The sequence below is a fragment of the Marmota monax genome, unplaced genomic scaffold (genome assembly GCF_021218885.2).
Source record: "Marmota monax isolate L192 unplaced genomic scaffold, Marmota_monax_Labrador192_F-V1.1 WCK01_AAM20220418_F8-fsc00354, whole genome shotgun sequence".
In the NCBI taxonomy this organism is placed as follows: domain Eukaryota; kingdom Metazoa; phylum Chordata; class Mammalia; order Rodentia; family Sciuridae; genus Marmota; species Marmota monax.
Window position 1 is genome coordinate 202,224 of NW_026692876.1, and position 27,726 is coordinate 229,949.

The window sequence follows — 27,726 nt, forward strand, 5'->3', positions numbered from 1 at the left end:
AATTACAGTTTCAGAGGATATAGACCATGGTCAGCTGACTCCATTACGCTGGGCCTAAAGTGAGGCACAATATCACAGCAGAAAGATGTGGCAAAGGGGCTGGGGATGTGGTTCAAGCGGTAGCACGCTCGCCTGGCATGCACGGGGCTCTGGGTTTGATCCTCAGCACCACATACAAGTAAAATAGAGATGTTGTGTCCACCGAAAACTTATATATATATATATATATATATATATATATATATATATATATATATATATATATGTATATATATATATATATATATATATGTATATATATATATATATATATATATATATATATATATATAAAAAATTCTCTCTCTCTCTAAAAAGAAAAGAAAAAAAAAAAGAAAGATGTGGCAAAGAAAAGCTGGAAGTGGTTCAGCTCACTGCAGCCAGGACAGCAGGGGTGGGGGAGGGGTGCAGAGAGAAGATAAACTCTTACAGGGCATGTGCCCAGTGATCTACTTCCTTCAACTCGGTCCCGTCTCCCAGTTGTCCATCCGGATATCAATTATCCATTAATTCACTCATGAAGTTTGAGCCCTAACTATCCCAAAATCCCCTAAAAATATGAGAAATATGTGTATGGGTAGAGGAGTTGGATTAGGGATCATGCTTCCAACACATGAGTTTAGGGGGAACATTCCAGATTCAAACCATAACAGTAGCTATGTGTGTCAACATCCGGGAATTCCCTCCTTCTGGGAACTGAAGTCTATCAAAACTAGAAGAAAAGCTGGTGGCTGGTGCATGCTTGTAATCCCAGCTACTCTGGAGAATGACGCAGGAGAATCACAAATTCAAGGCCAGACTGGGCAACTTAGTGAGACTCTGTCTCAAAATGCAAAATAAAATGGAATGGAGGGGCTGGGGATTTAGCTCAGTTGGTAGAGTGCTTGTGTCACGTGGACAAGGCCCTGGGTTCAATCCCCAGTACCACAAAAAAAAAAATAATAATAGATATACAGGATCCCCAAATATTTTTTTTTAATGAAATGAAGTAGAGGAGGCCCACGTAGCTGGCTGAGATGCTGCAGCTGTTCGGTGGAGATTCTAGGCCCAGGAGCTACCCAAAGCTCAGAACCAGAGAAATGCCAAAACAAATGGAAAGACATGGGGTTCTAGAGCAGTTGTCACTGACGTGGTAGCTTCTGCCACCACTGCTTCAACTGCCACCATCTCCACAGCCTCCACCCCAGTATGGGGTCTTAAAAGGCCCCAGGCCTAGGCACAGCCTACAGAGTCCTAAGTGGTGCCCTGAGTAAAATGAGCGCCCTCTCCACAGTAGATTACAAATTAAAATGGAGGAAATTTCATCAGCTAACCTGGATACTAACAAGCTAGAGGCCATTGCTCAGGAGATATATGTAGATCTGATAGAGGCTTCTTTTTTGGTATTCTGCTTTCAGGTGCACTGGTCAGTCAAGAGTGGCTACTTCTACCTGAAGTTGAAAGAGATTAGTAGCATGAAGTGTTTGGGCTCTCAACAGTGGAAGAGCATGCCACCTCCTGCTTTGCTCCCTTCCTGGAGAACCTGGAAATGGACCTGATCAGCAGCTGCAACCTGAGAAAGTCTGGGAGTGACCAGGACAATAATATAGACTGGTCTAGTGGCTTGGAGGAGTAAGTAAAAAAAAAAAAATCATACAAAAGTCTCAGTTCCCTTTGAAGGTCCTAGCATTTTAAACTCCAAAGTGTAGAATTTGGAAATTTAGATCCTTGGGTCCCTGGGATCAACTCTGAATCCCTGGGCAGAAGAAGGTGCAAACCTGGGCACCATGCAATGTGTGTTGATCCCTAAACACATCTGGATGTACACAAGATCCCTGTATTGCCCTCAGTTGCCCGTGAGCAGTTGTTGGCCCAGAATATAAAATCCTTTTGTTCCTCAAGACTGTCTTATTTGCTTGATGTCAAGGGTTTCCTGGATACTTCACACATTATTGATGGTCAGGCCATAGTCAGTGGGACTGCTCATCTGATGTCTGACCCTCTGATTTGGGCTTCTCTGATGCAAATGAAATGAGATCTAGATACTAACATTATCAGAATGGACAACCAAGAAAAAGAATCCCAGTTGAATTTGGTAAGGAAGCTCTGTGGCCTTGGCTATGTAATGCCAGATTCCTGGGACCCTAATAGACCTCCAGGAGCTGAATCCGATGCAATCACACAAGAGTCTTTATTGCAAGCTTGAGCCTGGACTCAAAACCGTTCCCGATGCAGTGGTCCCAGGGAGTGAGCCCCTGTCCTTTGTTCAGTGAGATTTTATAGGTTTTTGGGGATACTCTATGTGTCACAACATCACACAGCAAATCATTTCACACCCTTGGAAAGTCAAACAACAACTCTTAACATTGATTAGCACATTCAATGGCAGGAACAAGTTGGGTAGGGGTGATTGGTTAGTACAAGAGGGGGATTCCTTTGAACTGATTAGTTTAAGCCACGAGGGGTGTAAGTGCTAAACTACATGGTTTCCTAACATGTTATCAACCACCATAAACTACTGGGGGGGTCATCTGGCATCCCAGGTAGTTTCCCTGTCTCATGCTGATTGGTGGTTGCTAGGGGGTTGCTATGGGTCCTCACTTAGCATAACTGAGTCAGGGACACCTGGCTCCTTAGATCTCTCCTATTATTTACAGACAAACAACTCAGCAGGGTGAGCCTAGGAGTGCTTTGTGGGTTTTTCCAAGGACAAGGGTCACGCCCCCTCCCTTTGGACAGGCCTTGAAGTAGAAGCTGTTTTCAAAAATGGAGTCACATCAGTTTCTCAACTACAAAAAGAGAAATTCAAAACCACCTGTTTTCTAATCATTTGCAATGATTTCAATGGACTTGGGATAAGGCCCAAATGTTGGCTGAGCAGAGCCCTCTTTCTTCCCCCACCCAGTGACATAGGCTTGATGAAGAACAACTTGGTTGTCCAGGCAGGCTGAGAATTCAGACGTGAGCCTGTGGGGAAGTAGTAGGTACCTCTGCAAATGTGCACCATCTCTCAAAAATGGAAGACGAATTGCACTAAGGACATAAGTTTGGTTAGGCAGTCCTTTCCTACTCTTCCTGGTTATATAGAAAGTCCATGGTTCTGACTTGGTTAATATGACAGACTACTTGCCATCTACTCCAGGTTTGGAACTGAACTTGAAGAGCTTCATAGCCGTGCAAGAGGCCATTTGAAAACCAAGATCAAAAAGAACGTTTTCCAGCTGCCTCAAAAATGTGAATGGGTTACTGCTAAGAACCAAGGGGCAGGATTGGGTAATCTCTCATCTGAGTATGTGCAAAATCTTGTTGAATGCTTCTGTTCCTTTTCAGTTGGGCAATCAGCTCTGCTATGGTGAACATCCATTCACCACCTTCTCTGCCCCTCACAAGGAAGCAGTCCTTTCCACTTTGTCCCCTTTGGACCTTCTTGAGAGCAAAAGCTATTCTTCTGTTGTTTAAAGACAGGAAAGGACTTCCAGAACCCCCTGTCTTTAGGGAATTGATAGGGGAGGATGGGAAGTAAGAGTTGCATATCAAAACTGCCTTCTATTTCACTCCCAGAGTGAGGGTTTATAAAGTGTAGGAGGGTGGATGTCCTGAATTGAGCACAGTGGTGCTGCTTTATTTAAAATATTTGCTTACCTCATTTTGTGCCCCATTAACAGAGCCCAGCCTTATCTGTCTGGCTTGGGTCCATGTTCCTGTCCACTGCTCTACTGCCTATCAGGTGCAGCTCATGACTCCAGGTGCTGCTTGCCATGCCAGCTTCCACATTGACCAGTTTTAATTCATCTCTTAATGCACCTGCTTCTGATGTATGCCAATTTTGCTTTTTCTTGACCTCTTTTAAGTTTATATTATATATTGTTGCTTTTGCTTTTTCCTGTTTTTGTGGAAGACTCAGAAGAGAAATTTTCTCAAAACTCCCTCTGTTTTGATTGAAGTCAGAAGAGAGCTTAATTTTTTGTATTTACAAGGCAATGCCATGCCTAAGCATTTCTCTATAGGAATGCCTTGCTAGCATGCCCTCCTGCTTTGTCTTCATGAATTATATCTTCTCACCTCCACTTGGATACTGCGTCTTAGGACCTAAGCAGAACAGTGAAGGCTGACTGACATACACAGGGATAGAGTTGGTCCTGATTAACTTTCTCTAACCCTCACTGTGTGTATCTTCCTTATCCCAGAAGAAACTGGACCTTATGCATTGATTTGAGTTACATACTCTAGAGAGTTAAGGAAAACATAGTGATTGGACCTTGGGACTCTTGCCTTCTCCTCCCGGGTTGCCCTGATAGGGAGTGGGACCTATTTGCACAAATCTTCTATCCAAGAATGGTTAATGTTCAAAAAATCATATGGTAGGAATAAAGAAATTTGGAGTTATCTTTGCCCTTGACTTTTTGTAGATATCACCTCCTAAGAAAATACTGAGGGCTGGGCATGGCAGCTCATGCCTGTAATTCCAGTGGCTCTACAGGCTGAGACAGGAGGATTGTGAGTTCAAAACCAACCTCAGCAAAAAGTGAGGCACTCAGCAATAAAAAATAAAAAAAAAAAGTGAGGCACTTGTATATAGGTGACTATATGACCAATGTGATTCTGCAATCTGTACAATTAGAAAAATGAGAAATTATACCCCAATGATACAAATGTATGAATTGCCAAGATCATTGTAATGTCATGTGTAGATAATACAAAAAAATTTAAAAAAATAAAAAATAAAAAAGAGCTCTTTTCTTAAAAAAAAAGTGAGGCACTAAGCAACTCAGTGAGACCCTGTCTCTAAATAAAATACAAAATAGGGCTGGGGATTAGGCTCAGGGGTCGAGTGCCCCTAAAATCAATCCCCAGCACCCTCCCCCACCAAAAAAAGAAAGAAAATACAGCAGGAAAGGAGATCTAAGTGAGACTCTGGCCTACCTCCAAACAGTGTTTTGGAAACAAGATGAATATAGGGGAAAAGGCAATGATCTACTCACTCTTCCTTCAGAGACAGAACTCAGATTCTGAATTTACTATTTCCTTTCTAGCCTTTTCTGGTTATAGGAGGAAGATGTGGGAAGTAGTTTTGAGTAATGGTTTGTTCACATTTACTTCCTTTTTCCCCCTTTGTCCCCACTACCACCATAGGGGACAATAGCTTCCTGCCCTGGATAGGTATAAAGTGAGCTCAGTCCAGCAGGGGCCCTGAGGAGATAAACTACTTTTTAGGGAGAAAATGTCCCCTATCATACAGTTGACAGTGGTTAGAAACTCTCTCTTTTCCTAACTTCCTTCGCTGTAACAGCAGAATTCCTATTTTCCTCCTTTAATTTATTGTATTGATCACCTTGTAATCCTATTATTTATCTGAGTATGTATGGAGTGTGGGGGAAGGGGTTCTTTAAAATTTCTGTGGTTTGTGGCTTTCTCTTCCTTACATTAGTTCCAACCACTTCATGCCCAGGGGCCACTGTCTGGCATTATTGCATGTTGGGATCATTGGGGACGGTAGTGAGAAACTCACCACTGTCCTCTGTATTGGAGATTCTTATTTTTTGCAAAAGTAATCCATCCCCTACAGATAGCTGATTAACTCTGTGTGTTCCCCTTCCCTTATGGCAGCTTGTGTAAATAAACTTCATCTCCCAGGAATAGTAAACAAAATTTTTAAAAATGAAAAAAAAAATATGGAATGGGGCTCTGTCTCAATGGTAGTGCACACCTGGGTTCAATTCCCAGTACAAGAAATAAACTAGAAATCACAAGTGTTTTCCTCCACATCAATCCAGCTTTGGAGACATTTTATTACTTACATACATTCCTTCCACTAAAAACGAACAAACAAAAAAACAGCAATGAAGTGGTCCATATGCTAACCACATAACTTAAAAATAAAACGAAATTCTATATTTTAAAAAAATTTTGATAAAAATATTATTTCAAACCATAGAGTCACTGGAAGTTCACAATTATTTTAAAAAATGCACACACTTTACTTGTCATCTCCAGCACCTTCAGCTTTTGGTGCCTGATCTGTTTTGGCATCTCCATTTTCTGTAGGGTATTCCTATCTTTGCCAACATCAGCTTTTTACTTTTTTCCTTTGAGTAACTTTTTTTTTTTTTAAAGAGAGAGGGAGAGAGAGATAATTTTTTAATATTTATTTTTTCAGTTCTTGGCTGACACAACATCTTTGTTTGTATGTGGTGCTGAGGATCGAACCTGGGCCGCACGCATGCCAGGCGAGCGCGCTACCGCTTGAGCCACATCCCCAGCCCCTCCTTTGAGTAACTTCTTTACCCTTGCAAGGATTATTTTAGGTTCAAGTTCTGGCAATAGAGGAGCAGGTTTAGCAGACAACCTTGCAGATCCTCTCTGCAATTCTTCACCTTGATTTTATCTTCCTTTAGCATCTCCTATAGCCCTCTTCCTCTTGCACACAGTGGCCATTGAAAGAATCCTCCACAATTCGCCGGGGGGAATTCCAATTTTATTGCAAAAGGCTGTGTGCTTATATAGATCTAAGGAGAGATGGCAGGGCTTAGATAAATGGCAGGCCACCCGTTTATTGGCAAGTTCTTCCAGATATCAGTTCCGGAGCCCAGGAATTAGTTTTTTTTTTTTTTTTAAATATTTATTTTTTAGTTTTCAGCGGACCACACGCATGCCAGGCGAGCGCGCTACCGCTTGAGCCACATCCCCAGCCCCAGGAATTAGTTCTTATTGGGGCTAAGGTTCCCCGCCAGCGAGATTTGAAATTGGCGCCAGCGGGAGAGTTCACACCCGCGGGAACTTTTCGCACCAGTAAAAAAAAGGGGGGGGGGTAGGAAGAGAAGGTCCTTAGGCACCATGTTGGGGTTTTTCTCTGGGGTGCGGCTGCCATTATACTTTTCCCAACAGCCATGGCAATGGCACATACGTGCTATATGTAGGGATATAGCCACACATAGGCCTGGATTGGTTCAGAGGTCATTCTTTATGATTCTTCACACTGCTCCAAAAAGCCACTGTAAATCATTTTACAAGTGAATAGTGTACAGCCTTATAAGAAAAAAAGAATAGTTTTGTCAAGGTGGAGGAAATGTTAAATACTAGACAGCCTCTTAGGGAAATTACCATATTTTCTTGGAAGACATAATTTAATAAACTGCTTAAGGTTGAAGACCTGAAGATGTGACTTAACTACAAAGGGAGATATGAAATGACTATGAGGAAGGCATAAGGAAAGGCACTGGTTTTGCTTCCAAAATGTGAGAAATGACTGTGTGGGTGGAGGAAACAGTAAAACCAGTGAGATAAACAAGACTGGACATCACATGATGCAATTTCTCCTTGTGACCTACAAATCCTCTGTTGTATATAGAAAAATGCATCAAAGGCTTGGAATGAGTGGATTTCTGTTGGAACTGAAAAAAATCAGTTTTCATGGATTGAAGTTGAACAAAAAGAGGAGTGTACAGTAATAGAACACATAAACAAGCAGGGGTTTCTATCTTCATATCAGATAAAGTGGACTATAAGCAGCACACAATGGAGTTTCCACATACATCAAAGGAACCCTTCTCAAAGCCCTTCTGAGGTGGCAGGAGGATGGAATCTTTTACTGCTGTTTACCATCGAAAAGACTTCTTCCTAGAGGAAGAAGGGGGACCTGAAAGGCAGAATCCGTGAAAGGGGAAAGTCTTCCCTTTTTATAGCTAAAGTCTTCTTTTAGTTTTCCCACATTCATGTCTTTTGTTTCCCTTTGTCTTGCAGTGATAGAATGCAGGTGGGAAGGCCCAAAATGTGGGAGATATGTAGGCTGAAGGAGTAATCTGGGCAGGAAGCCTGGGGTGGCTTTTGATTAGCACTTCCCTGTTTGCTGGGAGCTGTTTCATGAACAGTTCCTTAGATTGGGTTCAGGGGCCTTGGGCACATTAACATTTCAATTTCCCCAAGTGCTGCTCTGGTTTCCTGGACTCCATTCTCTATGATGACCTCCATTTTATTTATCTTGCTAGATATTAGACTCGATTTACCTAACCACACTACCTTTCTTTAAATCTGGCTTCAAATACAGACATAACATATCACTCACATAGTAAATATGTGTATGGTACTTAGCATAGTGCACAAGACCCAACAATATGCTGTCTCCAAGAGATTCACCTCATAGACAAAGACATCGTTTGCTTTTAGGTGACTTTGACTTAAGGATTAAATAAGAAAAAAAAAAAAAAAACTTTTAACATCAAGTATATAATTGATGGATATTCAATCATTTGTTTAATGGCACCCAGGCCAGAGGTGCTGCTGGGGTTCTTATGGACTGAATTTTAGTCATCCACTCACATAAGAAATAAATTCTGTAAAAAGAAAAAAATGTATTTTGAGAAACTGATGTGACTCCATTTTTGAAAACAGCTTCTACCTCAAGGCCGGTCCAGAGGGAGGGAGCGTGACCCTTGTCCTTGTAAAAACACACAAAGCACTCTTAGGCACATACCCACCCTGCTGAGTTGTTTGTCTGCAAAAATAGGAGAGATCTGTGGCGCCTGGTGTCTCTGGCTCAGTTATGCTAAGTGAGGACCCATGGCAACCCCCTAGCAAACACCAATCAGCATGAGACAGGAAAAATACCTGGGATGCCAGATGACCCCCCAGTAGTCTCAGTGGTTGATAACATGTTAGGAAACCACTAATCAGTTCAAAGGAATCCCCCTCTTGTACTAACCAATCACCCCTCCCCAACTTGTTCCTGCCAGTCAAACAACAGTTAAGAGTTGTTGTTTGACTTTCCCACGGTGTGGATTTGCTGTGTGATGTTGTGACACATAGAGTATCCCACAAAAACCTATAAAATCTCACTGAACAAAGGACCAGGACTCATTCCTTGGGACTGCTGCTTTTAAAATGGTTGTGAGTCCAGGCTCGAGCTTGCAATAAAGACTCTTGTGTGATTGCATTGGATTCAGGTCCTGGAGGTCTATTGGGGTCCCACAAATCTGGTATTACATATTTAATCACAGTTTGGCCAAAACTAGGAAGGTAGCTAAACTATTAAAGCCAGAATTAGACAGGCAGTCAGTATAGATAGGTAAATTGACTCAGGTTGGATCAAGGAGGACAATTTTGAGTGAGTCAGGGAAGTTGGAGTCAGTCTCCTGAGGGATTGAAATGTTAATTCCTTCAGAGCCCTTCCTCCACCCTTTTCAAGAACCTGCCCCAGCTCCAACTTTTCCCAGGAATTGCCCCTCCCTACAGGGAGCTATAAACTTGTTAATTAATGTGTCCTGGACTGCTCCATCCTGTCCTTCTCCCTTCAGCCCACCTGTTTCCCACCTTTTGGCTATGCCACCAAGCATCTCCAGGGCCTAGTCACCAAGGCAGGAAGGAGAGAGATAAGGGGAGGAGAACACAGGAAGCCTAAGACTTATAAAAAAGGACAGAATGCCTTGTTTCTTGGGATACCAGGATAGCAGCTATGGCCCCCTTCTCCCTCCAGGGAGAGGTCTATGTTACCCCCTTTTAAATAAATCCTGCCTTATGTGCTTGTGTCGGTATGCTTCTCTAATGTTCATACTTCAACATGTGACGAAGCAGGACTCATCACTGATAATCCGCAGTATCATTGTCTCCACGGTCCCTACAGAAACAATTATAGAAACCAAAGCTAGGAAATATACATATGTAGACTTAGCTGGGTTGTAGTAGCTAAAGAATATGTTATAATTCTATTTTTTTTCAACCCATGAAGTCCTCTGCCTAGGCTTTTTTTTTTTTTTTTTTTTTTTTTTTTTTGCCAGTTCCTTGTTTTCCCTTCTCAGCATGAGGAAACTTTAGTTGCAGAAAAGCAATTTTTCAGGAAATTTGTAAGGCTGTGGCTTTAAATTTAAGTGGGGCTGTCTACAATAATTAATGTTCTGTGTCATCTAGCTCACTGTTTATTATTGGATCAATGGGTAGATTACATTGAGGACCACTTTCTTTTTCCCAAAAGTACCATTATAAATTATGGAAGTTGGCAAAGTCCAAAATATTTAACATCTCTGCCTAGACACAGATTTTAGTGTTAGGTACTCATGCATAGAAACTATAACTTCCCAGCCTTGTTTTTAATTTTAATAGGATCAACTCCATTTTGATTTTGGAACCCCCCCACTCTGAACAATTTCCTCTGTACACATTGCTGAATATTTATCAAATGGTTTAGTCTCATGTTGCAGGAACTTTGTCTCTTTATTTGATCTGTTTCCCCTCCAGAGGGGAAGTGATAGCCATGAGTCAGCATCAAAATGTTAGGCGGCAGTTAGACATGAGCAGTGGGTCAGGAGTTTAAGAAAATATTTAGTACAGAACAAATTAGTTTAATCAACAGACCTGCCTCAGTGGTGCCTCAAATTCTTATAAAATAGCTGTTTCAGGACCCTTGCCTGATCTCAGCCCTATAAACTATTTCTCTTACAGTAGAAGAAAAATAAATAAATTTAGGGGAGGACAAAGATTGCTAACACATCTTAAATAAGATCCTGCAAAAACAACACAGACCAGAGATTCCCAGACATAGAAAAATAGGGTGATTAAGACTGGAATCCACCACCCATAAATTCTGTAAAGCCATTCAATGGGACCCCTCAGGCAAGGCAAGATGACAAAGAGTTGCCCTTTGGTTGTTACTATTAGCCAAGAGGTGATACTTTTGTACCTTTAACAATCTCCCTCCTACCCCAAAAAAAGCTGGGACACAAAGAAGTGACTTCTCACTCCCCTCTATGAAAGAATCTACTCTTTCCCTTGAGAGTGCTACCCGCTGCAGCAAAAGACCAGAAGTCAATGTAAATATGCCATTTGGTTGGATCAAGAGAATTGGGGGGCAGTTTGGGTCTGGGAAGTTGGAGACTGCCCCTGAGGAATTGAAATGTTCATACCTTCAGAGCCCTTCCTCCACCTGCCCCTGCTCCTGTTGCTAAGGTAACCAGTCCCAGGAATTGTAAAAGTTGTTGATTAATGTCTCCTGGGCTGATTCCTGCCAGGATCACACCATTTGGCCCTTCCCCCTGCCCATCTGCTTCTCACCATTTCTCCATCCCACCTGGGTTTTCTCCTAGGTCTAGTCAGGTACTCAGGAAGGAGACAGATAAGGGGAAAAACAAAGAAAGTATAGAATGTATAAAAAGGGCAGGACGCCCTCACTTCTTGGAATACCAGGATACCAGTTATGGACTGTTACTACTTTTTAAATAAACCTTGCTTTATATGTCTACCTCAGCATGCTTTTCTAATGTTCAAACTTCAGTGTGTGAGAAAGCAGAACTCATCATTAATAACCAGCAGTATCACCCCACCCCTCTTCTTTGTCTTATAATAAACTTTGCTATACTTTTTTTAGTCTTGCATGAAATACTTTCATGCAGAGACATAAGACCCTAGAACAAGATGGCAATCTCTGATAAGATCTTATCTCATGTATGATCTGATCTGTTATTAAAAAGACCCATTTTAAAACCAAATTTAAGCAACAAAAAGTTTAGAAACAGTAGTTATTAAGCTAAGCTTACCCAGAAGCCCAGTGTTAAGAATTTTTGACAGGTAAGAAAAATGCAAAACACAAATAAAAGTGATAAAAACCTAGTAGATTTCCATTAAGAAACATAATCTATAGTCTTATGGATAGGGAACAGACAGACAAGAATGGTGGGAACATACAGTTAAGGGGATAATACTATAAACTAAGCCTACAATACTGATATTTATGTGTTTTCTTAAAAAAAAAAAAAAGACTGACCTGCCGCTTGGCCTGCTTAAGTCAATAAGATATGTTACATTCCTTCACAAACAACTTATTATCTGCAGGAATATTGCAGTCCCAAAAGGCTCTATTGAAAAGGAGAACACAAGTTACCTTGAAGAGGGGGTACTTTTGTGACTTTACACAGACCAGATACCAAAATTCAGGGAGATGTGATTGTTAGAAGCAAAGCCCCTTAGCCATGAACTCTGTAAGAACAAATTCCAACTAGAATTTGGTCAGTATGGGCCAAAATGACCCAGAGTTGCCTTTGATCTTTACCCTGCATTGTGGGAACTTGGAAATCTAATGCAATCACGCTGTCAGTTAAAAGTCAAGAGGTGGACCTGGGTGAAACTTCTCTGAGACTCCTAATAAAAAAAAAGGCTAAGAGTGTATTATCCTCCTCTCTGACAGGACCCACTCTGTTCTTGTGAGTGTCCCTTTTTTTTCTTTTTCCATACGTCTTATAAACTCATGCATGCTACTCTTGAGTGACACGTCTAAAATCTTTCCTGCTTGATTATAAGAACCAGTGACCTAGGACCATCATGGCTTGCCTTGGGCCCCTCAGCTCTTTTGGGAGACCTTTCTCAGTAACACTATAATATTTATTTAATCAAAGAAAACAAACTTGTCTGTACCAGTAGTTCTGTCAGAGGTTGGCATCAAACAGATCCTTTTACCGAGGATAATTACAATTTGGGAAGAAAGCATCTCATTTTCAGAATTACATTTTATAATGCCCTTAGAATATTAATGTATACACCACGATAATTGTAAAAACTTTGAATAAAGACTACAAGAATTAATGTTTATTTACCAGTTAATAATGCACACATATATACATGTCTTTTTTTTATTTATTTATTTTTTTAATTTTTATTGTTGTTGTTCAAAACATTACATAGTACTTGATACATCATATTTCACACTTTGATTCAAGTGGGTTATGAACTCCCATTTTTACCCCGTATACAGATTGCAGAATCACATCAGTTACACATCCATTGAATTACATATTGCCATAATAGTGTCTGTTGTATTCTGCTGCCTTTCCTATCCTCTACTATCCCCCCTCCCCTCCCCTCCCCTCCCCTCTTCTCTCTCTACCCCATCTGCTGTCATTCATTTCTCCCCCTTGTATTTTTTTCCCTTTCCCCTCACTTCCTCTTGTATGTAATTTTGTATAACTCTGAGGGTCTCCTTCCATTTCCATGCAATTTCCCTTCTCTCTCCCTTTCCCTCCCACCTCTCATCCCTGTTTAATGTTTATCTTCTTCTCATGTTCTTCATCCCTACTCTGTTCTTAGTTACTCTCCTTATATCAAAGAAGACATTTGGCATTTGTTTTTTAGGGATTGGCTAGCTTCACTTAGCATAATCTGCTCTAATGCCATCCATTTCCCTGCAAATTCTATGATTTTGTCATTTTTTAGTGCTGAGTAATACTCCATTGTGTATAAATGCCACATTTTTTTTTATCCATTCATCTATTGAAGGGCATCTAGGTTGGTTCCACAGTCTTGCTATTGTGAATTATGCTGCTATGAACATCGATGTAGCAGTGTCCCTGTAGCATGCTCTTTTTAGGTCTTTAGGGAATAGACCGAGAAGGGGAATAGCTGGGTCAAATGGTGGCTCCATTCCCAGCTTTCCAAGAAATCTCCATACTGCTTTCCAAATTGGCTGCACCAATTTGCAGTCCCACCAGCAATGTACAAGTGTACCCTTTTCCCCACATCCTCGCCAGCACTTGTTGTTGTTTGACTTCATAATGGCTGCCAATCTAACTGGAGTGAGATGGTATCTTAGAGTGGTTTTGATTTGCATTTCTCTGACTGCTAGAGATGGTGAGCATTTTTTCATGTACTGTTGATTGATTGTATGTCCTCCTCTGAGAAGTGTCTGTTCAGGTCCTTGGCCCATTTGTTGATTGGGTTATTTGTTTTCTTATTGCTTAATTTTTTGAGTTCTTTGTATACTCTGGATATTAGGGCTCTATCTGAAGTGTGAGGAGTAAAGATTTGTTCCCAGGATGTAGGCTCTCTATTTACCTCTCTTATTGTTTCTTTTGCTGAGAAAAAACTTTTTAGTTTGAGTAAGTCCCATTTGTTGATTCTAGTTATTAACTCTTGTGCTATGGGTGTCCTATTGAGGAATTTGGAGCCCAGCCCCACAGTATGTAGATCATAGCCAACTTTTTCTTCTATCAGACGCCGTGTCTCTGATTTGATATCAAGCTCCTTGATCCATTTTGAGTTAACTTTTGTGCATGGCGAGAGAAAGGGATTCAGTTTCATTTTGTTGCATATGGATTTCCAGTTTTCCCAGCACCATTTGTTGAAGATGCTATCCTTCCTCCATTGCATGCTTTTAGCCCCTTTATCAAATATAAGATAGTTGTAGTTTTGTGGATTGGTTTCTGTGTCCTCTATTCTGTACCATTGGTCCACCCGCCTGTTTTGGTACCAGTACCATGCTGTTTTTGTTACTATTGCTCTGTAGTATAGTTTGAAGTCTGGTATCGCTATACCGCCTGATTCACACTTCCTGCTTAGCGTTGTTTTTGCTATTCTGGGTCTTTTATTTTTCCATATGAATTTCATGATTGCTTTCTCTATTTCTACAAGAAATGCCGTTGGGATTTTGATTGGCATTGCATTAAACCTATAGAGAACTTTTGGTAATATCGCCATTTTGATGATGTTAGTTCTGCCTATCCATGAACAGGGTATATTTTTCCATCTTCTAAGATCTTCTTCTATTTCTCTCTTTAGGGTTCTGTAGTTTTCATTGTATAAGTCTTTCACCTCTTTTGTTAGGTTGATTCCCAAGTATTTTATTTTTTTTGAGGATATTGTGAATGGAGTGGTTGTCCTCATTTCCATTTCAGAGGATTTGTCGCTGATATACAGGAATGCCTTTGATTTATGCGTGTTGATTTTATATCCTGCCACTTTGCTAAATTCATTTATTAGCTCTAATAGTTTCTTTGTAGACCCTTTTGGGTCTGCTAGGTATAGAATCATGTCATCTACAAATAGTGATAATTTAAGTTCTTCTTTTCCTATTTTGATGCCTTTAATTTCTTTCGTCTGTCTAATTGCTCTGGCCAGTGTTTCGAGAACTATGTTGAACAGAAGTGGTGAGAGAGGGCATCCCTGTCTTGTTCCAGATTTTAGAGGGAATGCCTTCAATTTTTCTCCATTCAGAATGATGCTAGCCTGAGGCTTAGCATAGATTGCTTTTACAATATTGAGGTATGTTCCTGTTATCCCTAGTTTTTCTAGAGTTTTGAACATAAATGGATGCTGTACTTTGTCGAATGCTTTTTCTGCATCTATCGAGATGATCATATGGTTCTTATTTTTAAGTCTATTGATGTGGTGAATAACATTTATTGATTTCCGTATATTGAACCAGCCTTGCATCCCAGGGATGAATCCTACTTGATCATGGTGCACAATTTTTTGATATGTTTTTATATCTGATTTGCCAGAATTTTATTGAGGATTTTTGCATCTAGGTTCATTAGAGATATTGGTCTGTAGTTTTCTTTCTTTGAAGTGTCTTTATCTGGTTTAGGTATCAGGGTGATGTTGGCTTCGTAGAATGAATTTGGAAGTTCTCCCTCTTTTTCTATTTCCTGAAGTAGCTTGAAAAGTATTGGTATTAGTTCCTCTTTAAAGGTTTTGTAAAACTCTGTTGTATACCCATACGGTCCTGGGCTTTTCTTAGTTGGTAGTCTTTCGATGGCTTCTTCTATTTCCTCAATTGATATTGGTCTGTTTAGGTTGTCTATATCCTCCTGACTCAATCTGGGCAGATCATATGACTTAAGAAATTTATCGATGCCTTCGCTATCTTCTATTTTATTGGAGTATAAGGATTCAAAATAATTTCTGATTATCTTCTGTATTTCTGAAGTGTCTGTTTTGATATTGCCTTTTTCATCCCGTATGCTAGTAATTTGAGTTCTCTCTCTTCTTCTCTTCGTTAGCATGGCTAAGGGCATATATACATTTCAAATGTGTTTTGCAAACTAAGTCACAATACAAACAGTATAAATAAGATAACTTCTTCAAAACAGCCATTCTTATACATATCTCACATTAAAATCTCTAATTTCAAATTTATCTCAAGATGAGAATATGAAAAAAGCAAGGTTGTTCCTTATTAAATCCAGGGACGTGGCTCATGTAAACCAAAGTGATTACAAACACTACATAAGTTATTATTATTACATAGAGCATTTGATAACTTACCAAAACAACTTCATTGCATTTGCAGCATATTTGTAATCCAAAGCTTATCTCTGAAGTATAACATTAAAAGAGGTAACATAGACTTCTCCTGGGAGGGAGAGGGGGCCATAGCTGGTATCCTAGAATCCTAAGAAGTGTGGGTGTTTTGACTTTTTGTATGTCCTAGGCTTCCTTTGTTCTGCTCTCTTCCTCTTATCCTTCTCCTTTCTGCATTCATGACTAGGCCTAGAAGATGCTCAGTGGGATTACCAAAAGATGAAAAGCAGATGGACAGGGGAATAGCTGGATGGAGCAGCCTGGGACACGTTAATTAACAACTTTATAACTTCCTGTAGGGAAGGGCAATTCCTGGGACAGGTTACCTTAGCAACAGGTTGGAGCAGGGGCAGGTTCTTGATAAGAGTGGAGGAAGGCCTTGAAGGGATTAACATTTCAGTCCCTCAGGGGTCAGTCTCCTACTTCCCAGACTTACTCTTGGCCTCCTAGATCCAACCTGAGTCAATTTACCTATCTAAACTGACTGCTTCAGTTTTGACAAAAAGGAAAAGGTTTATTGTTTTGCTAGCAAAGGAGAAACACAAGGGACTCCTATCCCGGAGGCTGTGATTCTGCCCATAAGCAGAAACAGGGGGCTTTTATAGAGGTGATTCAAAGGCTACATTCCACCTGTGTTCTCTGTTGGAGTTGTAATTCAATTGTTAATTTGAGAGTCATTTCTAAGATTGTTGTAGGGACAAAGGAGGCAAGGCACCGAAGATAGCAGGAAACAGCTTTATTTGGCTGCAGCCAGGTTCAGAGGGTACAGCCTTTGCTGTAATCAATCAATCCCCTGAACCCCGAGTTCAGGGAGTTTCAGAGTTTTATACCCAGTGTGTAAGGGAAGGGGCTCAGAAGTTCACAGTCTGCAGAAGTTCACATAAAAGCAGCTTTTTCTTTCACTGTTCTGGGCATGTTAACTCTTCAAGGACAACACCTGAGAAGGGGAGAGCCTCTTCTCCCCTCTTTTTTCCCCCTGTCAGCTGTTACAATGGAGCCCAATTGGTAACTTCTCTTGTCTTAGAAATGTAGACATCTCTGTGAAGCCCAGCTCAAGGCCAGAGGCCTTGTTTGCACATTTCTTCAAAGTACTATACTGGATATGTTTGCAAAACACTAGTAAGGGGGTGTCCATCACCTGGAGTGCTGGTATCTTCTTGGCCAGTGACCAAGTAAACAGGGTGACACGAAAATAGGAACTTTATCTACAATGGACTCTTTTGCTGACAGTCCTAAAATCAGCCATGGTGAAGAAGGCTTTTCTGTGGAGAAAGGGGATGCCACTTCAATTAGCACATTCACTGGTGGGAACAAGTTGGGTAGCAGTGATTGGTTAGTATAAGAGGGGGATTCCTTTGGACTGATTGGTTTAAGCCATGAGGGGTGTACGTGCTAAACAACATGTTATCAACCACCAAAACTACTGGGGGGTCATCTGGCATCCCAGGTATTTTCCCTGTCTCATGCTGATTGGTGATTGCTAGGGGGTTGCTATAGGTCTTCACCTAGCCTAACTGAGTCAGGGACACCTGGCGCCGCGCCGCAGATATCTCCTGTTATTTTCAGACAAACAATTCAGCAGGTTGGTTATCTGCCTAGAAAGGCTCTGTGGGTTTTTCCAAGGACAAGGATTACGCCCCCTTCCTTAGGACAGGCCTTGAGGTAGAAGCTGTTGTTATTTATTTTCAAAAATGGAATCACATCAGTTTCTCAGAACCCTGTTACATGTTGAGAAAATAAACATTATATTGGGATAACCAGATTTTTTAAAGTTAATAAAATTCACATCAATAAAACAGCATAACACTGAATAAAGTAGTTAATTTAACTAGAATTGTAAACCAAACAGAGAATTTGGAGCAAATAAAGTTTTAAATAAGCCCTATATTAAAAACTTAATTTTCTTGGGGCTGGGGATGTGGCTCAAGTGGTAGAGCGCTCGCCTGGCGTGCGTGCGGCCCGGGTTCGATCCTCAGCTCCACATACAAACAAAGATGTTGTGTCCGCCTAAAAAACTAAAATAAAAAAAAAAAAAAAAAAAACTTAATTTTCTTAAGCAATCAAAAATCTAAAAGCAAAAAAATATAAAATCTTTGTTCTTTAAGCCAGTTCTTTGTAAACATTGTAAAAGCAGATCACTATTTTAAGGAATCCTTTAAATTTTTCTAAAATTTAAACATTATGTAAGGGTCGGGCGAACGACGGAGGAAGAGACCACCAAGAGACTGACTCATGCAACTGCAGAAGGGGGTTTATTGAAGAATCCAGCGCGCTGGGGCTCCATGCTCACTCAACAAGGGAGAGCAGCCCAGAGCCCTGAGCAGGGTTTGAGCAGTGCTTAAGTACACTTTTTGGGGAGGGCAGGGGCTTTGCATACATCAGAGCAAATCATCATGAGGTGCGGGAAAATCAAACAACAATTCTTAGACATGATTAGTACATTCATTGGCGGGAACAGGTCGGGCGGGGATGATAGGTCAGTTCTAAATCGGGGTACACATTCAAACTGATTGGTTTAGGGCCTGAGATGCCTACGTGCCAAGCTGCACAGGGTCCTGGGTTATTAAACAACTAGATGGTCAGGGGGAATATTTACTGGGCAGTCCCAGGTATTGTCCTAACAGCTACAGGAATTTCAGGTTTTGGGTGTAGCATAGGAACTTAACAATACCTGGTCCTTTACTTTTTAACTCAGGCCTTGCAACTTAGAAACTTTACAATACCCGGTCTTTTACACTTTAACTTCAATTTCTTTTACTCTTACAATTATTTAAGCAAATCAGAAGGATAGAATATTTTTAATATTTTTTACCTCAATTTCTTTTCCCCCAAATTTTCAAATGTGCTCACTTGTAACAAAATAGTTATTCTCTAACCTCTAGTGCTATCTAATGGCTAACAAGAAGTTCTCAAGTTAACATTCCTTTTGGAGGAAAAAACTAGTCCTTTAAATCCAATACTCATTACCCATTATGCCTCATTATTAATAGGAGATACATACATAAAATCTTTTAAAAAAGTTTTTCAGAAAACAAAACTCATTATTATGCCATATCTTAGGTAACTAAAAGTGAAAACATGTAAAATAATACAAATCCTAAAAAAAAAGATGAAATATTAGAATGAGAAAGCTACATTTATAGCAAAAAATCATAATCACTTTTTCTAGTGAGAACAGCTCCACATTTAACTGATGCAAAATAGACTATTAACATCAGATAGAGCAGAACATTCATTTAACAGCTCTGAGAGTCAATAAAGCATGTGCTGATATTGTAATTACCTGAGTTGTTTTATAAGAAATATGATATTACAATAACAATTATAACTTTAGAATATCAAAAGAACTGATATATGTTTACATAAAATATTTTGGAATCAAATAAAACAAGGCTTTCCAATCTTTTTTTTTCACTGAAGGGTAATTAACATTCATTTTATTTTTAGCAATCATAAATTTAGGGCCTATACAAACATGGACCTTTTCTAACACAGGAATGGTGGAGGAAAAAAAAAAAAACTTAAAACAAGTCTCAAAAGCCAATGTCCAGCCAGGCGTGGTGGCACACACCTGTAACCCCAGTGCCAGAGCACTTGCTTAGCAGGAATGAGGCACTGGGTTCTATTCTTATTATAAATAAAATAAAGGCATCTGTCCATCTACAACTACAAAAAAAATTAAATTAAAAAATAAAATTTTTATTAGTTATTGATGGACCTTTACTTATTTATTTGTTTATTATATATGGTGCTGAGAATTGAACCCAATGTGTTTATTATATGTGGTGCTGAGAATTGACCCCAGTGCCTCACACATGCTAGAAAAGCACTCTACCACTGAGCCACAACCCCAGCCCCACACATTTTCTTAATGCATTCATCTATTGATGAGTATCTGGGCTAGATCCATAATTTGTCTATTAACAATAATTTTAATTTTAATTATCTGTGTCTACATTTATAGTCTCATTTGTAAGTTTCTGAATACTTGAAAAATTAAGATATATATTCACATATTCATACTCCAGACAAATCATGAATTTGTATATGGGTATAAGTATTACACACTTATCAAAAATATGTTGGGGGTATGAAATGTCCAAGATTTTTACCTTTGAATCTTACAAGGTTTGCCAGTAAAAACAAAGTGACTTAAAAGCTACAGTTTTAAGTATTCAATATATATAAGTAGGAAAACGGAAGCAGCTTATGTACTACAAATAATCAGGTAAGGGTTTTTGTTTGTTTGTTTGTTTGTTTGTTTGTTTTTATAATCTGTTGACTACAGTCCACATAAAAGTCCTGTTTATATTCATCAACAGGCCAGGTAATCATTGCTATTTGGATCAGCATTCATTAATGAACCTTTATAGGAAAACATTGGTTGTTTTTCTAAAAACTGACAAAACATTTATAAAAATTTGTTTGATTTATATTTACCTGAATTGCTCATATTAATGGTTATTTTTAGATTACCCATGGAAGTATACTTAACATTTTACTTTTTCGAGAAAGGAGTACCAGGGATTGAACTCAGGGGCATTCAACAATTAAGCCACATCCCCAGCCCTATTTTGTATTTTATTTAGAGACAGGGTCTCACCAAGTTGGTTAGCATCTTGCTCATTGTTGAAGCTGGCTTTGAACTTGCAATCCTCCTGCATTAGCCTTCGGAGCTGCTGGGATTACAGGGATGTACCACTGTGCCTGGCAACATTTTAGACATTGCTGAAAGCTCAGTTCTTTTCCCTGCTGCCAATCCAATAATAAGGATTTGGTTTTGAGAAAAAGAAAAAGTCTATTGCTTTGCTAGCAAAGGAAAAACACAGGAGACTTCTGTCCCAAAGGTTGTGATTCTGTACATCAGTAGGCTTTTAAAGAGGTGATTCAAAGGCCACATTCCATGTGTTCTCTGTTGGAGTTGTAATTCACTTGTTAATGTGGAAGATAGTCATTTCTGAGTTCTTCTGGTGCCATCCCCAAAGTCTGGATTAATTTATTCTTATGGATGGTGTGTGCTCAAGGACAGATAACTCTGCCTAGGGTGAGAAATAATGATAATCCTATTTTCCCCAAGATTAGGGAAGGGAGAGATTAGGGAGGTGCTGGGAGGAGAAGAAGAGAGAGAAAATGTCCATTTTAAAAGTAAGTTTCAATGACAGAGCATCAAGGGCTATATTCAAAGCATAAAGTGAACCACAGTTACATTTCCCCACTTTTTGTAGGGCTGACAAAGTGTACTATTTTATGATATATTAAAAATTTGTTTTTCTTTTTAAATGTCCATGTAGGACTGTGCTCAGGCTATACTCTCCTGCCAGGTGTTTAATACCAAGTTGGTCAAAACTAATGACAAATCTAATGACACAGGGGGCAAGCATTAACAGAAGGCCTATGACAAGGAGAGGGATCAGGCAAAGAAGTGCCTACTGGAGAAGGGGGTTACTTAGCTGCCATTCTTCAGCAGAGCAGAGCTGTTGTTTCCGATGTTCAAGATCCTGCTGGAGTTGTTTTATCTTGTCCTTTACCATACCAGATTAATTGACATGAAAATGGCATTCCTCCCGTAGGTACAGACAGAGTCCACTGTTTTAGGCAAGATCAAGGCCCCAGGGCTGGGGTTGTGGGTCAGTGGTAGAGCACTCACCTAACACATGTGAGGGCCTGGATTCGATCCTCAGCACCACAAAAATAAATAAATAAACAAACAAACAAATAAATAAATAAATAGAAATAAAGGTATTGCATCCAACTACAACTAAAAAATAAATATTAAAAAAAAGATCAAGGCCCCTTCGATTCTGCAGAACCACAGCAGCTACAAAATCAAGTCGGGATTGTATGGTTAGTATGGTTTCAGCAAGTTGATGTAAATCTCTTAGCAATTGGAATGGTAATTCCTAGTAATGGTACCCCTGGGAGGTGAGTGCAGAATAAGGGAGGAGTGCAAAAAATGAAAAAAGGAAGGATTATACTCACAGTTCTGCAGTGTCCTCATGGTCCTCAGAGACTGAAGGAAGATTGGGGGTTCTGTCCTTGGAGAAATGCAGCTTGAGAGGACCTGTGGGTGTCACTGTATAAAAAGGTGGAGAAAACCATTTTAAATGGGAGTCATGAAACAAATATGGTGTGCCCTCAAGGTGGGCCACTGAGGAAGTGGTAAGAATGATCCAATAGGGTCCAGTCCATTTTGCAGACAGTTGAGAGGACGTGGGGGGCGGTGTTAAAAATTTCCAAGTCGCCAGGAGATAGAGTGGGAGAAGGGGAAGAGGCAGAACTAAGCTTTGCCTGAACAGCATTACCGTATTGCCAAAGAAGTTTTCTAATGTATGCAAGAAGAGGCCAGAAAAAATGATGAGCAAGGGGTAGTAAAGAATCAGAGGGTGGTGAGCTGAGCAGGGAGATAAGCTGTCCATATAGAAGCTCAAAGGGGGAAATGTTGAGTGACTAGTTTGGAGGGCTCATAACCTAAGAAGAGCCTTGGGAAGGAGTTTAGTCCAATTTAAATGTAATTAATGGGATAGTGTAGTGAGAATGTTCTTCAAGGTCCGGTTGGTACTTTCCACCTTGCCAGAGGACTGGGGATGGTAGGGGATATGAAAATGCCAGGAGATGTTGAGTGCTACAGACCATGAAACATGGGAAGTAAATTCAGGATCATTATAAGACTGAAGTGAGGAAGGGAGGCTGAATTGAGGAAGAATGTGTTCAAAGAGGATGTTGGCACCATGGGGGCACATTTATTGGTGGTAGGAAAAGCCTTGACATATCCTGAGAAGGTGTCAACAAGTACCAAGAGAAAATTGTACCACTTGACTGGAGGCATATGGGTGAAATCCAGCTGCCAATCAGAGCAAGGGAGATGTCCTCTTGCCTAGTGTAAAGGGAAGGCAGGTGGGTGGAGACTGGAGGTGGGATTTATTTTTTGGCAGATTTCACAGGAGGCAGAGAGGGAAGAGAGAAATTGTAGGTCCTCTGGAGAGAGTTTAAGGTGGGACTTGAGAAATTGTTTTAAAGATGTGGTGTTAGGGTGAAAGAGATTGTGAAGGAAGGTAAGCATCTGTTGAGTGTCAGGTGGGGAAGAGTCCATCGGGGGACTAGCAAGCAGAGGACTGCAGGTGGAGTATGTTGTTGGAGGGTGGTGGCCCTCACCTCAGAGTCTGCCTTGCTGTTGCCAAGTGTCACAAAGGAGGTGTCTGATGGGATTTACAATGTGAGATTCCAATGGATGTGGGAAGCTTTGAGGCCTGAAGGAGTTTCAGGGTCCAGATTATATATTGTAATAAAGCCTTGGTTGGGCAGTCTAAAAATGTTGAAGGGTTCTCATTCTTATCTTGGGAGATTTCCTGGAGCCTTTCATAATTGATAGTCTTATGGGCTGCCCTTCTAAGTCTTGCCATGAGTCAAGCAATGAATTGGTTTCTGCTAGTTACTACTCTAGGTGAATTATAATCCCAATTGGGGTCTTGATCAGGGACTGCTTCAGTGCCAATCGGATGGGCAGAGGAGGTCTGATGTACCTCATCAGCATAATTTCTAGCTTGCTCCCAAACTTGCCTGTGCTCCTCAGGCAGGAGGGTGTTATATAAGACCATATGGACATTGTGGAAGGTCAAATTATATGATTGAGTCAGATATTGAAACTCTTTGATCTATGTGGTGAGACTTGAAGTATAGGACCCAAGCCTCTTTTCTTTCTTTTTCTTTTTTTTTTTTTTAGGTGTAGATGGACACAACTCAATACCTTTATTTTTATGTGGTGCTGAGGATCGAACCTGGGCCCTGCCTATGCTAGGTGAGTGCTCTACTGCTGAGCCACAATCCCAGCCCCCCAAGCCTCTTTTCGCTGTGAAAGATCTGACAAAGAGAAAGGAACATGAACCCAGATTACACCATCTACCTCAGCCACCTCATGTAGAGGACAGAGAGATACGGTTTGGGCAGGGGCAGCCCATGAGCATGTGGCAGAAGAGAGGGGCTGAGGGGACAGTTGCTGTGGAGGCTTCATTAGAAAGAATTGTGGTATGGCAGGGGCTTGTGGGCTTATCTGCTGGGTCAAAGGAGGAAGAGTCCTGGGTAGGATCTTATGTCTCTTTGGAAGTAGGCATAGCAGCAGTGAGAACTTAGAGGACTTGTGCAGGAGAGCAAGCATTTCAGAGAGAGGGACAATGGCGGACCTGATCCTGGGTTGGGTTTAAGGCCTGAATATATGATATCTCTTTCCATTTTCGTAAATGCTCACAATAGTTGATAAGATCCCTGATATTGGGATCTATAGTGCCGTTAAGCAGCCATTTAGAGTCATTATCCAAAGGATATTGAGGCCAGATCTGATTGCAAAAGTGGATAAGTTTTGGGGGGTTTAGGTCTGGGGTGAGAGAGAGAGACCCTAGGTTATCCAGGAGGCAGCCTAGGGAATTATGGGGGGGGGAATGGATAAGGAGCCGTCCATGGTGAGACATAGGAGGTGAGTTTAGAGGTGAGGCATTCCCCCATCTCTAGTATCACCTAGTCTAGAGGAAAGTTACACTCAGGGGGTCATCACCACAGCTGGGTAAGTGTCAGGGATGGAGCCTGTAGAGACACTTGGGTGCCCAGCCGGGACTACATAGTAGAGGCAGAAGCCTGTAGAAGGGGCAAAAACCCATAGAGATTAACCCAAGGCCAAGAGGTAGTCTCACCAGGAGCAACTCCCAATCATCCTCGGTGGATTTTTTTTTTCTTCAAACCAAGCACCCAAATAAAAGACTACCTGTAGACTTGGTTGACAGTAGGAATCAGCCATAAGCTGTGAAAGATGTGGCTGGGGGTGCCCCCAATCACATGGTAACCCTTGGAGTGCCAGATGATCAACGGTCACGTCCCAGGACCTGTAGGTTGTTTAGGTCAATTAGAGGCAGGGATCTTACCTGAAATGTCTGGTGGTAGGTGCAGAGAGAGCATTCGGCAGAATGGAGGGCCTGGTCCCATGATAGAATCTGGATCTGGGCCCAGGGATGCTCAGTGACCCCCAAAGAGGGGAGCAGGCACATCAGGGAACTGATCCCAGGTTTTGGCATCAAAATGAAGGGAAAGTGAGGAATGACAGATGGGTAAGCGAAATGAAAGATGGAGACCAGGCAGAGATACACACCAGAGTTTATTCATTAGAGCTGACAAATAAGGCCACCTCTCTCTAGAAGAGAGAGGCAAAACAGGCTTAAGTTCTGGGACTTTTATGGGGGAGGCTCAGGAATCAGAGGTCGAGAGTACTAATGCGGGCAGTTAAGGGTTGGGTTGGTATGAGGGAGTGGTGAGCCTTTCTCAGAAACACCCTTGGGTGGGAAAGCAAAACTTTTCCTTAAAATGACTGTCACTTAAGATGGCCATTCAGATACTAAGCAAGGACCTTGTAACACTAGGATCTATTACTAAAACTTTCCTGGAAAATTGTCAGAGGTTTTCAAACAATTTCCTGATCTTCTGGAACAATAGCCATATGCGATTCATTTAACTCATTGCCTAGAGAATTATATGCTAAAGATAGGTAAAATTCAAAGGATGTTTACAGAATTGAAATGACCCTCTACACCCATTGGTAATTTTATCCATAAATTTGTACAATGATGGTTTGCACTCATTTATAGGTTAAAGGATAAGATAGTGATCTCCTGAGGGCCTTCACAGCTCTTGGATCTGAGTTTCTAGCATTCTGTTTCAGTGGTTTTCTCCTCTATTTTTAGTTCCAGTGTTTTTTGACTCCAGGAAGTGCCACTTCAACATACAATAATAAGGTTTGACCTTTATCCTTCCTTAGGTCTCTGGAGCCAAACCAAACTATTTTAAGCATACAAAGAAAGGGAAGATGATAACAACAACAAAAAAAATTTAAACTGACATACAAAAAGCACAAGAAAAAAATTTAAAACTAGATAAAATTAGATTTCATCAAAATTAAGATATTTTGTGCATCAAAGACTACTATCAAGAAAGCAAAAAGAGGGGCTGAGGCTGTGGCTCAGAGAGAGAGTGCTCACCTAGCACGTGTGAGGGCCTGCGTTCAATCCTCAGCACCACATAAAAATAAATAAAATAAAGATGTTGTAAAAAAAGAGAGAGAGAGAGAGAGAGAGAGAGAGAGAGAGAGAGAGAAATAAAAAGAGCCTGGTGATGGCACACACCTGTAATTCCAGCAGCTCGGAGGCTGAGGCAGGAGGATTGTGAATTCAAAGCCAACTTCAGCAATTTAGTGAGGCCTTAAGTAACTCAGGGAGACCCTGTCTCTAAATAAAATATTAAAAAGAACTGGTGATGTGGCTGAATGGTTAAGGACCCCCGTGGTTCAATCCCTGGTACAAAAAAAAAAAAAAGGAAAGGAAAGAAAAAGAAGCTGGGATGGTGGCATAACACTGTAATCCTAGTGACTCAGGAGACTGAAACAGGAGGATTGCAAACTCGAGGCCAGTTTCAGCAATTTAGTGAGATCCTAAGCATCTTAATGAGACCCTGTCTCAAAAAAAAAAAAAAAAGAGCTGGGGCTATGTCTCAGTTGTTATGCACACTGGGTTCAATCCCCAGTACCAGAAAAAAAGAAAATGAAAAAATAAGAAAAAAAAACATGCTAATGGGAGAAAATGTTTGCTAATCACATGTCTGATAAGAGCTTAATGTCCAGCACATATAAAGGACACCTATAACTTAAAAGCAACAAGCAAACAACTCAACTAAAAAATGGGCAAGGGGTGAATAGAAATTTCTCTAAAGAAAATACAAATGGCCTTCTTTACGGTTGGAACCACCATTTTCTAGTAATTCACCAAAATGACGAACACAAAGGGAAAGAGAAAAGGAACCCGATATATGTTCTCTAGGCCTTTTAGAAAACATGGAGTTGTTCCTTTGTTCCATATATGCAAATCTACAAGAAGGGTGGTATTGTAGACATCAAGGGAATGGATACTGTTCAAAAAGGAATGCCCCACAAGTGTTATCATGGCAAAACTGGGAGAATCTACAATGTTACCCAGCATGCTGTTGGCATTGTTATGAATAAGCAAGTTAAGGTCAAGATTCTTGCCAAGAGAATTAATGTGTGTGTTGAGCATATTAAGCACTCTAAGAGCTGAGACAGTTTCCTGAAATGTGTGAAGGAAAATCATCAGAAAAAGAAGGAAGCCAAAGAGAAAGGTACCTGGGTTCAGCTGAAGCACCAGTCTACCCCACCCAGAGAAGCACATTTTGTGAGAACAAATGGAGAAGAGCCTGAGCTGCTGGAACCTATTCCCTATGAATTCCGGGCATAATAAATGTACTACAAAATGGACTGTAAAAATGATTTTCTTTTAAAAAAAGATAATATACAAATAGGCAATAAGCAAATGAAAAAATGCTCAGCATCATTAATCCTTTAGGAAATGCAAATCAAAACCAAAATATTACTTCACACCTAGTAGGATGTATATTATAATAAAAATAAATTTAAAGAAGAAAATAATGAGTGTAACGGGAACATGGAGAAATTGGACTCTTGTGCATTGTTGGTAAAAATACGAAATAGTGCAATCACTTTGGAAAACAGTTTGGCTGCTTCTGAAAAGGTGAAACATAGAGCTACCATATGACCCATAAATTCCACTCTAAGGTACATATCCAAATGAATTGAAAGCAGGAACT

The 27,726-nt window shown here is 40.5% G+C and overlaps 2 pseudogenes; both read left to right on the top strand.

Annotated features, from left to right (window-relative positions):
* The first annotated feature begins 1,328 nt into the window (after positions 1–1,328).
* LOC124096126 (ataxin-7-like protein 3B) lies at positions 1,329–1,858 on the top strand (annotated as a pseudogene).
* Positions 1,859–26,874: 25,016 nt separating this feature from the next.
* Positions 26,875–27,356, top strand: LOC124096125 (large ribosomal subunit protein eL21-like; annotated as a pseudogene).
* Positions 27,357–27,726: the final 370 nt, after the last annotated feature.